Source organism: Condylura cristata, unplaced genomic scaffold (assembly GCF_000260355.1).
Source record: "Condylura cristata isolate star-nosed mole 26May11 unplaced genomic scaffold, ConCri1.0 scaffold00022, whole genome shotgun sequence".
Classification (NCBI taxonomy): Eukaryota; Metazoa; Chordata; class Mammalia; order Eulipotyphla; family Talpidae; genus Condylura; species Condylura cristata.
In genome coordinates, this window is record NW_004567123.1 from 8,948,569 (window position 1) to 8,961,962 (window position 13,394).

General features: G+C 33.8%; 1 protein-coding gene across 1 annotated transcript in view; it reads right to left on the reverse strand.

Moving 5' to 3' along the window:
• Positions 1-13,394, reverse strand: part of MACROD2 (MACRO domain containing 2) — a 1,662,610-nt gene that overhangs the window by 1,242,316 nt on the left and 406,900 nt on the right. The gene's annotated exons all lie outside the window — the stretch shown is intronic.

The window sequence follows — 13,394 nt, forward strand, 5'->3', positions numbered from 1 at the left end:
TAAGACCTTTTCACAAGAAAAACAGAAATCCCTTCTTAAAGTATAGGAACATTCATTATTATTGAGACCATTCTGCTGGGGGAAAAATCAAAATAATATAGATGCTTGATTAAAAATTCAATTATTTAATCTGTTTTAGAAATACATATTACATACGTACAAGTATAAGTGTTTCAGCAGAATAGCATTTTCAGTGTTAGTGTGCATATAGAAAAAATATTTTGGGAAAGCAGTATGAAAATGTATAGTAAGAACCTTAAGTAATACATAATATTTGACCAAGGCATTTTATTAAATACCTTTTTTTTTCACTAAAAAAAAAAAAAAAAAGCAGGCCATTACCAATCCAATAAGAGAGAAAACTTAAAAGGCCACAGATGAATGTCAGCCAGGAGAAAACAACCTGCAGTGATGAAAAACTAGGTAAAGAGGGTTGAGTCAGGTAAAGATGCACTCAGTTATTTATCACTTCCTGAGGCAAAATATTTTCTCAAAAAGTGTTCCTACTTCCTTCTCTGCAGGCCTTCAATATCATTTACATATCTCATGTATTATATCTTTACCTGTTTAAGAATCTCAGTCTCTGAAAGACACTTTTCTTTCAGACACTTAAAATTATATACCTCCCAGTCTTATGCTTGTATCTTACAGATGCATACATATCAGGATTGGTTTAGATGGGTGTTAGGACTGAAGTGAACTGAAAATCACCTGATGACCACAACAAATTTTTCGACATTAAGAGCTCTATATCCATGATATCTAGTTAAATAAATTCTAGAGAGATATAAATTACATATAGATATATTATATATTATATCACCTCTATATAGAGACATATAATTCTGAAAGGATACAAAACACGTTAGTAGTAGGAGCATACTTGATATCTTAAGTTAATAAATTTATTAGAGTCCATGAAATTGTGAACATGGTCATAAAAGCTTCTTACACAAATAGGTCATATACCTTATTTCTATGTTGTGCCTCATAAAAATCAAATAAATATTAAGAACATAAACTTTGTTCCCAAAGAGAATGCCATGATCCTAGTTATTCTTAGCTTTTCTGAATCACATTTGTTTTACCACTACAAAGCTGTTAATTAAAGCAGCTACAAGGCAAAACTACTGAGTATGTTAATTATATTCCTTATTCCTTCTTCCCTCCCTACCTCACCTTGTTTTATTCTTAATTCACACTGCATATAAACAGCAATTAAAGTATAAATCAGAACATTATTTGCACATATACATTCATTATTACACAAAATCTGTACTCTTAAATACATCTGCCTTTTATAGGAGACTTACCCTACATTTTCCGCTAATCAGCATGTTAACTAATAAGAATATATGTAGATTTTAAATTAAAATAATAATATGTTTTATAAAACATATTATTCACTCTTGGAAGGCATCACTATATTTAGGAATAACTAATATGGTAGAAAAATAGTTTTGAACAAGTATTCAGTACAGAAGTACAGAAAGATGTACTTCCAAATTTTTGCCTGATTTTTATAAAAGTAATTTTATGCATAATATACATTTCCAAAATAAAACTCCAACTTAAGAGTCTGTCATAATTATTAAATGAAGAAATACATATTGTAACAGACATCTACCATTTATCTAAAACTAAAATTATACCAGTAATGTTTGGAATCATGCAAGGAAAAAGTTAGGAATGACATGCTAGCACTTAATTTTTTAAATATGAAGAATTATAGTTAGAGATGGAAACTACATCCAAAAGAAACATTTTATTTTGTTTTGATTATATCAGAGAAACTGAAATGTTAATTAACTGATTATCATTGAGTAAGGTCTGCTTTAACTATTGCTAGTGACGGGATTAAAACAAAGCCAGAGCTAATAAAAACTTCCTGCTTAAAATTGTACGAATTTAAAATAACCTTGAGACTTATGAATTTCTCAGTTAAGAATATGAAATTCTCAGTTTAGGGGAAAATGGCAATAGACTAGATCTTGAATTATCAGCTTCTGTAAGGCACTAACAATAGGTGTCTGAAGGGAGCAGACACATCTGGAGCAAAACTGAGACTGAATGCCCATGACTCGCCCAAGAAGAGAGACATTTGTCATAGGAAGGAAAGCTAGGAACAGTAACTCAAGCAGGTAGAATACCTGCCTTTCACCCATGGAGAACCCTGGATTCTTCCTTGGCCCCAGGCTAAGAAGACGTGAATGTACTTCTCAGCAGGAACAGGGTTTATTTAACTGTTCAATGAGGTGTTCCAGTGAGAAGCAAACTAAAGGCCTGAATGAACTCTGTTCTCTGATGTTTTCACAGACTACCACCCCGTCTCCATGCAGAAAAATCTCAAGTACCAAGGACTACAATTCAAGAATGCTATGAATCTAACTGATTTCCTTAATAAGGGGTTGCTGGAAGCTGGGTAGAGTTAAGCAGCTAAGTTTGGCCTATGATTGAGTGCATGCAGGTGTGGGTTCTCTTCCTTTTCAGCTTATTACTTGCACTTTGTTTCCTCAGCTCCCGGGGCATTACTTGCAGAATTTGTCACCCAATTAATCATCTCTTTTTCTCCCTCTGTCCTTCTCATTTCCGTTGTAAATAAAACTTTAAAAAAAAAATATTTCTATAGCTCTGCTTTTGGGTCTTGTCCCCTGTTCTTAAGCATGTGAGTGAGGACTCACATCCAGGTGACCCTTTTTTTTTTCTTTCTTCCAGGACTTCCCTGTAATAAGAAGGCAACTGAGAAGCTAGTGATTTCAGCAGTGAAGAGACTCACTTGTCTATCTCCTATGCAATGTCTGGAATATCAGTGACAACACTATAAAAATGTGGTATCCTCAGAAGGAGAAGAAAGAAAGGAGGGAACAAAAAATGTATTCACAGAAGTAATAGAGAAAAAATAGTCTAATTATAGGGGAAATCTGATCTAGCTAGTAGAAGAACCTGAGGAAGGAACTAAACATACAAATGATGCCACAAGAATACCTGGTCATCTAAATGTAATTAGAGCTATACTAAGAAGAATACCTGGTCATCTAAATGTAATTAGAGCTATACTAAGAAGCATAGTCATGAAACTACAAAGAGTTCAAGACAAGGAAAGAATAACAAGATTGCTAAGGGAAAGGATTTTGTATCCTAAAAGAACCCTACTATGCTGACAGAGTGCTTCTCATAGAAAATGCTGTGGACACAGAGAGAATAGAAGAATAAATTCAATATAATTAATGATTAAATCTGCCACGCCAGTATACTACATCCTACAAGACATATTTTCAGATAAAAAGGAGAAATACAGCTCTTACCAGAAAAGCAGAAGTTTGAAAATATCAGATTTACTCTGCAAGAAATGTTGAAAGGAACTCCCTTATCTAATTCAAAAAGAAGAAAATATACATACAACACAATCACAAGGAATGCGATATAATGTAAAAATTAAAGACAAGTGGCAATAAAAAAAGGCACAGAGTGGCCATTTGGATCAGAAAGCAAAACCCATTATTCTATGTGCCCAGAGATTCATATGAACTTCAAAGATAAATGTATACTCAAAGTAAAAGGTTGGAGAAAACCCTCCACTCAATCAGCACCCCCAAAGAGTGGTAATGAGGGCCTTACTTACATCAGATAAAATAGACGTGAAGTTAAAAGAAGGAATAAAGGGCCCTCCCTGGTGGCACAGCACTAAGAAGCTAAAGCCACTGTAGCATGAGTTCCATCCCCGCCCCTGAGGTGATCCACATGGCGCGGCAGACCTCTCCTCATCCGCCCCCTGCTCCCCTCAGCAGTGTGCTTCATCAGTTGCTTGTTCTGCTCCCCATTCTATCTCTGGTGAATTCTCTCACGGCCTCTCACCTCTGGCCTGTACCCCAGCTCTGTATACATAAATAAATCTTTAAAAAAAAAAAAAAAGAATAGACAAAAATGAATATCAGAATGATTGAAGGATTAATACATCAGAAAGATATAAAATTGATTGATTTGGATCCATATCCTTCAAGGGATGACTATATTTACAGCTTCATTCTGCAACCAGTCAAATATATGGGGTATACAGGAGGCTGAATCTATTATATATAGGTAATGTCACAGCACCGTAGTCTCCAGGCTCTTTCAAATCTTGCAACTCCATAAATTTCCAAACCTAGTCTGAATATCTTACAACGTGTCTAATATGTGTTGTTATATAGGTGGAGGGGTGTCTGGATGAAATTTTAATAAATATTGCATTAACAATATTTCCCTCTCACTGGTAGGATCACTTTATATTCCATTTACCCTAGATTATCCCAGCTCATATCTGTTTACACAGTATTTACTATTAATAGACCCACTTTCATGATCAAAAGCATCCTAAATGTAATTAAGTATCTTAGGAGTTATCAAGAAATATACATTATAAAATATTAAGAATATAATTTTTTTGTAGAGTTGCAGGAAAAAAAAGGCATCCAACATTCAGCTTTCAATTACCCCAAAAACTGTCATGCAAATATATGCCATGGCTCAACACAACTCTTCACCAATACATGAAAAGTAGTTCAAAGCACATGTCTAACAGATGGAAAGGCATTAAAGTCACCTTTGTATATAAAACAGCATACTTTATAAAATGATGCAGAAATTCATGTCATGCAGCAGTATGTAGCATTAAATGAACTACAAACAGATGTACCATTTTACAGCTGTTTATTGTTAAAAGTTCTCTCTCTGGATTTGAAATAGATTTTGCCTGGTTTTTAGCTTAATTTGGCACTGGGATATCCTCACTCATATAGTCAGGGGCTTAGGGCCCGGGGGTAAGGGGGGGAGGAGGAAACTTAAAGGGATAAAAACCGAAAATATCAGAAATAAATCCAGATATTCCATGCTTTATGATATATGTAAAAGGTTAAAATTTTATTAAAATAAACTCTTAAAATGTCCTGAGCTATATATAATCAAATATTTATAGAAATATTCTAAATAGAAGACAGAGTACAAGACTAAATAGTATAACAGAAATGAGAACAACAAAAACAATAATGAAAAGTTATTATTATCAGATACAATGAAATGCAATATAAAAAGCATGTAATGGAACCAAAATGCTTATTTTAACAAAAGTTAAAATAAGCTATTAATTTTTCTTATTGAAATGCTATGATAACATTGCTTCAAAATCTATAATGAACTAACAAAACAGAGAGATGGAGACAGTGACTATTTTAGCATAACCATTAGAAGTCATTCAATTATATAAAAATAACTAAGTGATTAAATTATTGACTATTGTAATTACAATTGAAGTATTACATATCCATGAAATAATGTATCCAGAAAATTACCTCATGAATGAAGAAGTAAATTATACCCTAATTAAAATAAGAAAAATTTGATAAACCATGTGTTAACACACAAAATTATAATTATAAACATGGAAAATCATACAAGATAGTTGCATCCAAGAAAGTGGAACTGGAAATTAATAACAAAAATTAGATATCCCTTGTAATAAAATAATTTAATTGCTCAGAATTTTTTATTTCATTTAAAACTTTTAAAATTAAAGTAGTGTTAGTTTTATACAGGATATGTGTATAGCATTATAATCCAATAGATGTATATACAATATAATTTTGGGTCTTCTGTATAGAGAACTATGTCATATGTAGGCAGTGACAGTACATCTTTCTTTCCAATTTGATGGATACCTTTATTTCCTTTACTTTCCTGTTAAGAATTTATAATAATATAGAAGTCATAGTGGTAAAGTGGATATACTTATTTTTTTCCTGATCTTAAAAAGAAAGTTTTCCATTTTTCATCTTTGAGTATGTTTGCTGTTGGTTTGTAACATATGTATTTTATTACTTCCATTTTAGAGTTGTTATCATAAGAATACACGGGAGTGTTTGCCTTTTCTCTTTCTACTTTGTAAAGATAAATATATCATTAAAATATATTTTTACCTGTAAGCAAAGAAGTGGGCCCTCACTGGACACCTGACATATTGGAACTTTTATTCTGGATCTTCTAACTATCAGGAATTGTAAGAAATAATATATTTGTTATCTAAGTCACCCCAGTCTGTTGTATTTTGATTAATAATTACCCTGACATGCATGTAACATAAAGTGTGTATGTAAATATGTATGTGTGAACGTATGTATATATATATATATATGAGAAAAGTCCTCTCACTAAAGTACTGAGACATATTTGTACTATTATATTTCTGAGACTTTATTGGAAAGCACTTTCATACTTTATACATGATTCTCTAAAGCTAAGCTTCAATTCATAGATGGAGTTATGTTGGTGGCATAGTATAGAAGTATAACTTGGGAGATACCACCATTTTATTATTTTCATAAATCTAACAGCTTTAAAAAAAAAAAAAGCACACCTGATAACACCTGATAAGTGAAAGGTAATATGCTCATCCCTGAGACAATGCTGCTAGATCCCCTTCAACTAGATTGCTCCTTCTATGTAACCATTTAGCTGGAACAATAAACTAGAAGGAAAACTGCCCCTTTAACCGGGTTAGAATTCAAAAGCACTAACAGGGCCCATTCAAGAGGCTAAATTATAGTCCTTAGCTGTAATAACTCCAGATCACACCAGAAAAGACTGACACCCCCAGCATTTTGGATGCCGTTAGGCCAACTTTTTTAAAAGAAGAACTGTTCCCAAATTATTTATTAATCATAGAATCATATAATATTAGATCTGGAAGAAATATCTTGGAAGTCTCATTCATTCACTCACTCAGTGATTTCTTAAACATGCATATATTAAGTAACTAGTATAGATCCAACACTAAGTTCTCTTATTAACTAAAGTAGCACAGGAGCGCTAGGTATGATGATCATAGGTCATAAAATTTTAAAACTTTTAATTATGTTCAGTGCATTCTATGAAGCAAGGCAGAAAAAAATGCAGTACTTTAATTTTTTGCCACCATCAATATTTAATCTTTTCAGCTTAATACAAATTTGTTCTGCATTTCACATTTGTACTTCTAAAGAGATCATAACTCAGAGAAGGGTCAGTTAGTCAACATGATGAAAAATTTCCAAATGAAACACTCCTTGTAGATGAGGTATTTAGAGAAATTGAGTGTTTTATGAAAAGACTCTTGGTGGAAATAGAATACTTCATTGGTTAGGATAAAATATAATGGGAAGATTTGTTAGTGAACTAATAAAATGAAGTTGCTCTCTAAATTCTTAGTCGCATTTATTATAGAAGGGAAGAAGGAATAGAGCAAATAGGGAGTCCCAATAAGAGGCAACACAAGTACAAAGATTGCTTTTGTGAAAATATCGATCATATATTACGGCAATTGTTTTAGAATAATAGCAGGTAAGAGTGGTAAATATCTATGCATGTAGCATCTCTCAGTTCTGATTACTAGGTCTCTTTCCTGCCATCTTAATAGTAATTGTGTTAGGATGAAATATTGAATTTTTTTTTAAGATTTATTTATCTGTGCATACAGAACTAGGGTATAGGCTAGAGGGGCACGGGCGGTGATAGGATTCACCAGAAACAGAATGGGGAGCAGAACAGGCTGACTGATGAAGTACACTGCTGAGAGGAGCAGCAGGCGGGTCAGGAGAGGTCTGCCCCACCATGTGGATCACCTCCGGGGCAGGCAGGGTTCAAACTCATGTGGAAGTGACATTAGCTTCTTAGTGCTGTGCTTTAACCCGCTAAGCACCAGGGAAGGCCCTGAATTTTTTATTTATCTGTCTCATTACCTACCTATCATTTTCAAATGATAAGGGTAGGGATTAAATATTTTTATAAATTGCATCCACTCCTCTCACTAACTTGTAAGATTGTCCTTAAGATTACCATTTCATGGAATACCAAATATGACTCAGAGAATTGTCATTAACATTCTAATGCCATAGCTTTGCTATCCCCTAAAACCAGTGTGTAAGATGAAGTGTTAGGTATAGGCAGTTTATTTGTGATGCAATTCCAGAAATCAGGTTTGGGATAATAATGAGAGAAGGAACAAGGAAAGGGCAATATATGGGCCTGATGTCGAGATTATTGCTATGAGCAACCAGGATTTGGATTCATAGATATCTCCTAAAAAGAGTGCAGGTGCTTCCAGAGATTCCAGAGAGGTTAGAAAGCTATCCTGTTTATGTAAACACTGATTTACAGCACTGTATTTGATTCAGGAGTATAAACTCCAGCTTCCTCAGATGTATGCTACCACACCACATCTACCACCAACTCACATATTAGCATTTGTAAAGTCAAATTTCATAATTTCTTAATGGTTTAGTTTGCTTTTCTATATCATTACATAGATTATTTACATAGCATAATCCTCTCACATTACATCCATTCAACCACTTAGTTTGTTTCCATATCCTTGTAATTATAAATAATGCTGTATGAAGATATGGGAGTTCATATATCCTTTTGAGATATTGTTTTTACATTTTCAGCAGATAACTAGGAGTGGAATTGCTTGATCATTTGATAGATCTATTTTAATGTTTTGAAAAATTTCCATACTGTTTTACATAGGGTCTGGACAGATCTATATTCCCACCCATGGTTATGAGGGTTCCTTTTACTATACACCTTTGCCAACATGTTACTGAACTGGACTATTCACACAGGTGCGAGTGGTATCTTGTTGTGGATTTCATTTACATTTCTCTGATGATAAGTGATAAGTACATTTTTCATGTATGTGTTGGCCACCATGTGTACGTCTTCTTTGGAGAACCACCTATTTAGCGATTCTGCCCATTTATTTATTGGGTTTGTTGTTTTGAGTTCTATGAATTCTTTACAATTATTGGACATTAGTCCTTTGTCATATATATGATGCATGAATATTTTCAATTCAATAGGGTATCTTTTCATCTTAATGAGTTTCCTTACCATACAGAAGCTTTTGAGTTTTCTATAATCCCATTTGTTTATTTTTGCATTTGTTTCCCTCTCTATTGGAATCTAGTCTTCATCCAGATCTGGGAAGCTAATATTATGGAGTGTTTTGTCTTTATTTTCATATATGTATTGTATAGTTTCAGATACAAATTTTTATCCACTTCCAGTTAAGTTTGGTATATGGTGTGAGATCGTAGTACACTTCCACTCTTTTGCATGTGGCTGTCTAGTATGCTCAACACTTTCTTGAGGAAATTTTCTTTTCTACAATGTAAATTTCCAACTACTTTTTTTTTAGATTAACTTTGCATCTTACCCTGGGTTTGCTTCTGGGTACTTGATTCTTTCCCATTGACCTATCTATTTTTTTATATAAATACAATATTGCTTTGATTACTATAGCTTTGTAGTATAGATTGAAGTATGGGAGCATGTATTTCTATTATTCCCCTTTTTGGTGAAGATTTATTTGGCTATTTGGGGTCCTTGTGGTTGCATATACATTTCATAATATTTGGTGTATTTCTTTAAAGAATGCCACTAAAATTTTGATAAGGATTTTATGCTGTGACTAATGATGGGCAATTTTAACAATGTTAATTCTTCCAATCCATGAGCAGGGGACATATTTTCACTTCTTCATGTTATTTTCTATTTCTTTTAATAATAATCTCATAGGACAAAATGCTCCTAAATAAAAATATAAAATGCATAGACCTAATCAACATCTATAGGATTCTGCATCCAAAAAAAAATCTGAATACCCACTTTTCTCAAGTAAACACTCCTAGAAATCTAGCCAAACGGGAAAGAAAAAAAAACACATTAATTTGCAAGGAAACCTGCACTCCTATGTTTATTGGACAGCACTAGTCACAATATCTGGGTAAGAACCTCCAGCAACACAGAAGGATATGGACAGGAAGCTAAAATACATGCGCATACTCAAGTTAAAATTCTATTAGCCAGAGTTTGCACAGAATTATGCACTGTATTTGTGCTAATATCAAAAAGAAGCTAAATGGATGTGACACAGTATATCTGAGTTATTTGCATTAGTCACACAGGCCCTTGGTTTCTGAATCTGAAAATAAACCCATATTATCCATGTTTGTAATACCCATATACTAAACTGCATGCACCCAGCCAAAGAGATTAAAAACAATCAAGTATACAGATGATTCTGACACCACCATTACACTTAATATGTATGTCTTAGTCACTGATTCCAAAGTCATGATTCTTTGAGTTATATGAATATGTTCACAGCAAAGGTTGCCATCATAATGTTAAAGCACACATGCATTCTTACATTTGGTATTCAAGTAAAGAAAAGGAAACCTGTCTCAGACTTGTAAGGAATTAATAGTTGTGTGCTCTTTATTACTATACCTAATAACTGTATTTATTTTCTGTGAAAATTGTGGCCTTAATTATGAAATGCTTGCTTTCCCACTACACAAATAGTATCGTATTGAATCAACATCATTTTTCTTACACATGTTCCCCATCTTACTCAAAATTATACTCATGATACTGAGTTAATACGGTTTCAGTTTATAAAACATTGCTGCATATTATGAAGTCAATGAATATATGACCACTGATTAAGAGTATAGGGTAAGAAGTGGAATGATACCAGGTAGTTTAAAGAAGATGATCAGATCAGAGGTTTGTGTGGGCAATTGTGGGCTCACAAACTGATAACACAGGGATGAGATTCTCTTCTGACATTCAAGATTTGGAAGTAAAATGTTCTCCCTGAAAGTTAGATAAACACATTCTTTTTTTTTATTCTCAAATTTTATTGATTTGTTAATAACTTGGATAATTTATGTAAATTGGAGAGCAGAAGTTCATACCTCAACATGTACACATTCTTCATTCACCTTCCACCAAAATGGCAAAGTGCCAATGCCCTATCACCTTATTCTTCTATCCCCTCTTCAAGTCTTCCTCCCACTCTAGTAACTAGTATATTTTTCTTAGAATCAAAGAGTTACTTTGTGTGTTTTGTTGCTCCAGTTTGTAAAAATGAAAGCATTAAGCAGGAAAAGGGTGTAACAGAAAATCACAGTAGAAAAGGGATCACCCACTGAACTATTCTAATCAGGATTTACTTCTCTGTTTCAGCCTGGATGAAAAGAAAAAGCAGAGATTGAGAAAAGGCCTTGTGTGCAGGTAGTTTAATTGGAGAAGTGATTGCCATGAAACTGGAATGGGGGTTGAAAGGAGTAGGAAGTATAAACAGGAAGGGTGTGTAGTTCAGTTGGTGACTAATGTGAGCAATGAGACAACTTATTAGGGACCCACTCAGGAAATGTATAAATACCTTCAGAAATGTTGACCTGAAACAGAGAAAAGATAAAACATGTTGCTGCTTGTTTCTGTCTCATACTAAGGACTAAGTCAAGCATATGAATGCACTGGGTATTCAGCATGGATTGCACACATATATGTGAGTGAGCCCCCAAGAAGTAACTGATAAGTCCTATAGCAGAATACATGGCTGGGAGTTCAGTTGAATTATGATGGACCGAGCTTGACCAGCTACATTTCTGTTTGCTGATGTAGCAGCAACAGATGAAGCAAAAAAAGTGAATTAGAAGAATGTGAGACTGGGGATAAAAGACATCTAATAATCATAGTAAGAGGCATAATCTGGGCCCTCCCTGATGGTGCAGTGGGTTAAAGCACAGCACTAGGAAGCTAAAGCCACTTTCGCATGAGTTCGATTCCCGCCTGCCCTGGAGGGGGCCGCATGGTGTGGCAGACCTCTCCTGACCCACCCGCTGCTCCCCTCAGCAGGGTACTTCATCGATCTGCCTGTTCTGCTCCCCACTCTGTCTGTGGTGAAGCTTCTCACCACCCCTGAGCCTCTGGCCTGTACCCCAGTTCTGTGTGCACAAATAAATAATTTTTTTTAAAAAAAGGTATAATCAATACCCCAATGAATCTACATAAATCAACTGTGGTGGACAAATTTTATATACTTAAATAATGTATAAATACTATAAACCCTGAATCATAGAAATTTGTGATGTTCTCAAATCCATAGGAAGGACATTTTTAGATAGAAAGTATTATATCCCCAGCATTCTAAATTAAGACAGTCATGTTATAAATGTGTTTAATAAAATAAAATAAATAGAACAATGAACTAAGATATAACAAGTGTCTAAACCTTTGGTTTTCAATCCTAGTTACACAAATATTACACACTACAGATGCTCAAGAACCACTATTGGAGATTTGATTTGATAGATTCGGTGTATGTGTGGACAGGATAGTAGAGCTTTTTTCAGATTCTCCAGGTTCTTCTAATGGGAAAGTTGAGAAACTGATTTCAATAAAGAATAAATTAATAATTAAGTCTGTTTTAACAATTCAGTAAGACATGGAATTGGCAATGAATTTTTCTCAAATTCAAGTATTTAGATTTCATGTCTCAGATGAGAATGTCTGGATTTGTTATTTTATATTTCCAAAGGTGTCCCCTAGGAGTCACATCAATCTCTGAAACTATTCACAGGTAGACTGATAGTGAATATTGGGTATATTCACAGTGAAGTGCCAGGTGAACAGAGGATCAGTTCAACTAAAATATGTTCTTTGGAGATAATGCTCTGCAGTGACTGACTGAATAAATAAATGCATTGATAATAAATGAAGCAAACTGCTACTGGATGTTTGCCCACAAAGAATGTTTTACTAAGTAAGCTTGGAGTCATTAGAATGTTGAAAGAATGTTTTAAAATCTGGCAGAAGAATATATGACCACTAGGTGTTTGACTGGCAAGCTTGTTAGTTCTACACTTTCTTCCTTTGGTGGAAAAGGATGAACTAAGGCCATAACTTCTCAGTTTTTATTTTTGCTGGAAAACACTCGCCAGTACTTTGACCTGACTACCCACTAAAGGGAAGCCACAGCCATACCAGCATGTGTTTACATATCAGAACCCACGATGCCAGTCTCCTAGTTATCAACAGAAATGTCTTGAAATACAGATACAGAAGATGATATTCAAATTTTGCTTGACAATTTCAAATAACATTTTATAATGAGAATGACTGTGATAGCTTTCAGAATTTTTTTTGTAGGCAAAGAAATAAAATAATGCAATCCTATTTATGAAGATGAATTGGAAAACAGTAACCAAGGTAATGGAAGAATCAATTTAGTGCCATCTCATATTAAGTCTGCATGGATTTCCATTTTTCAAAAACTAAAAACACACGAAAATACTGTGAATGTTAAAACTACTCACAGCTGATCAGGATTTTGCTAAGCAATTAAGTCTTAAGTCCATGATTAAGAATATCTGCCAACATGAACAATTCTCTCAGTTTTGTTCCAACCTTGCCTCCATCTATGTAACAGAGTTAGCATTCTATTAGATTATCTGGACTTAGATGTTTGTTTATTTTATTTATTTATTTATTTATTTATTTATTTATTTATTTATTTATTTATTTATTTATTT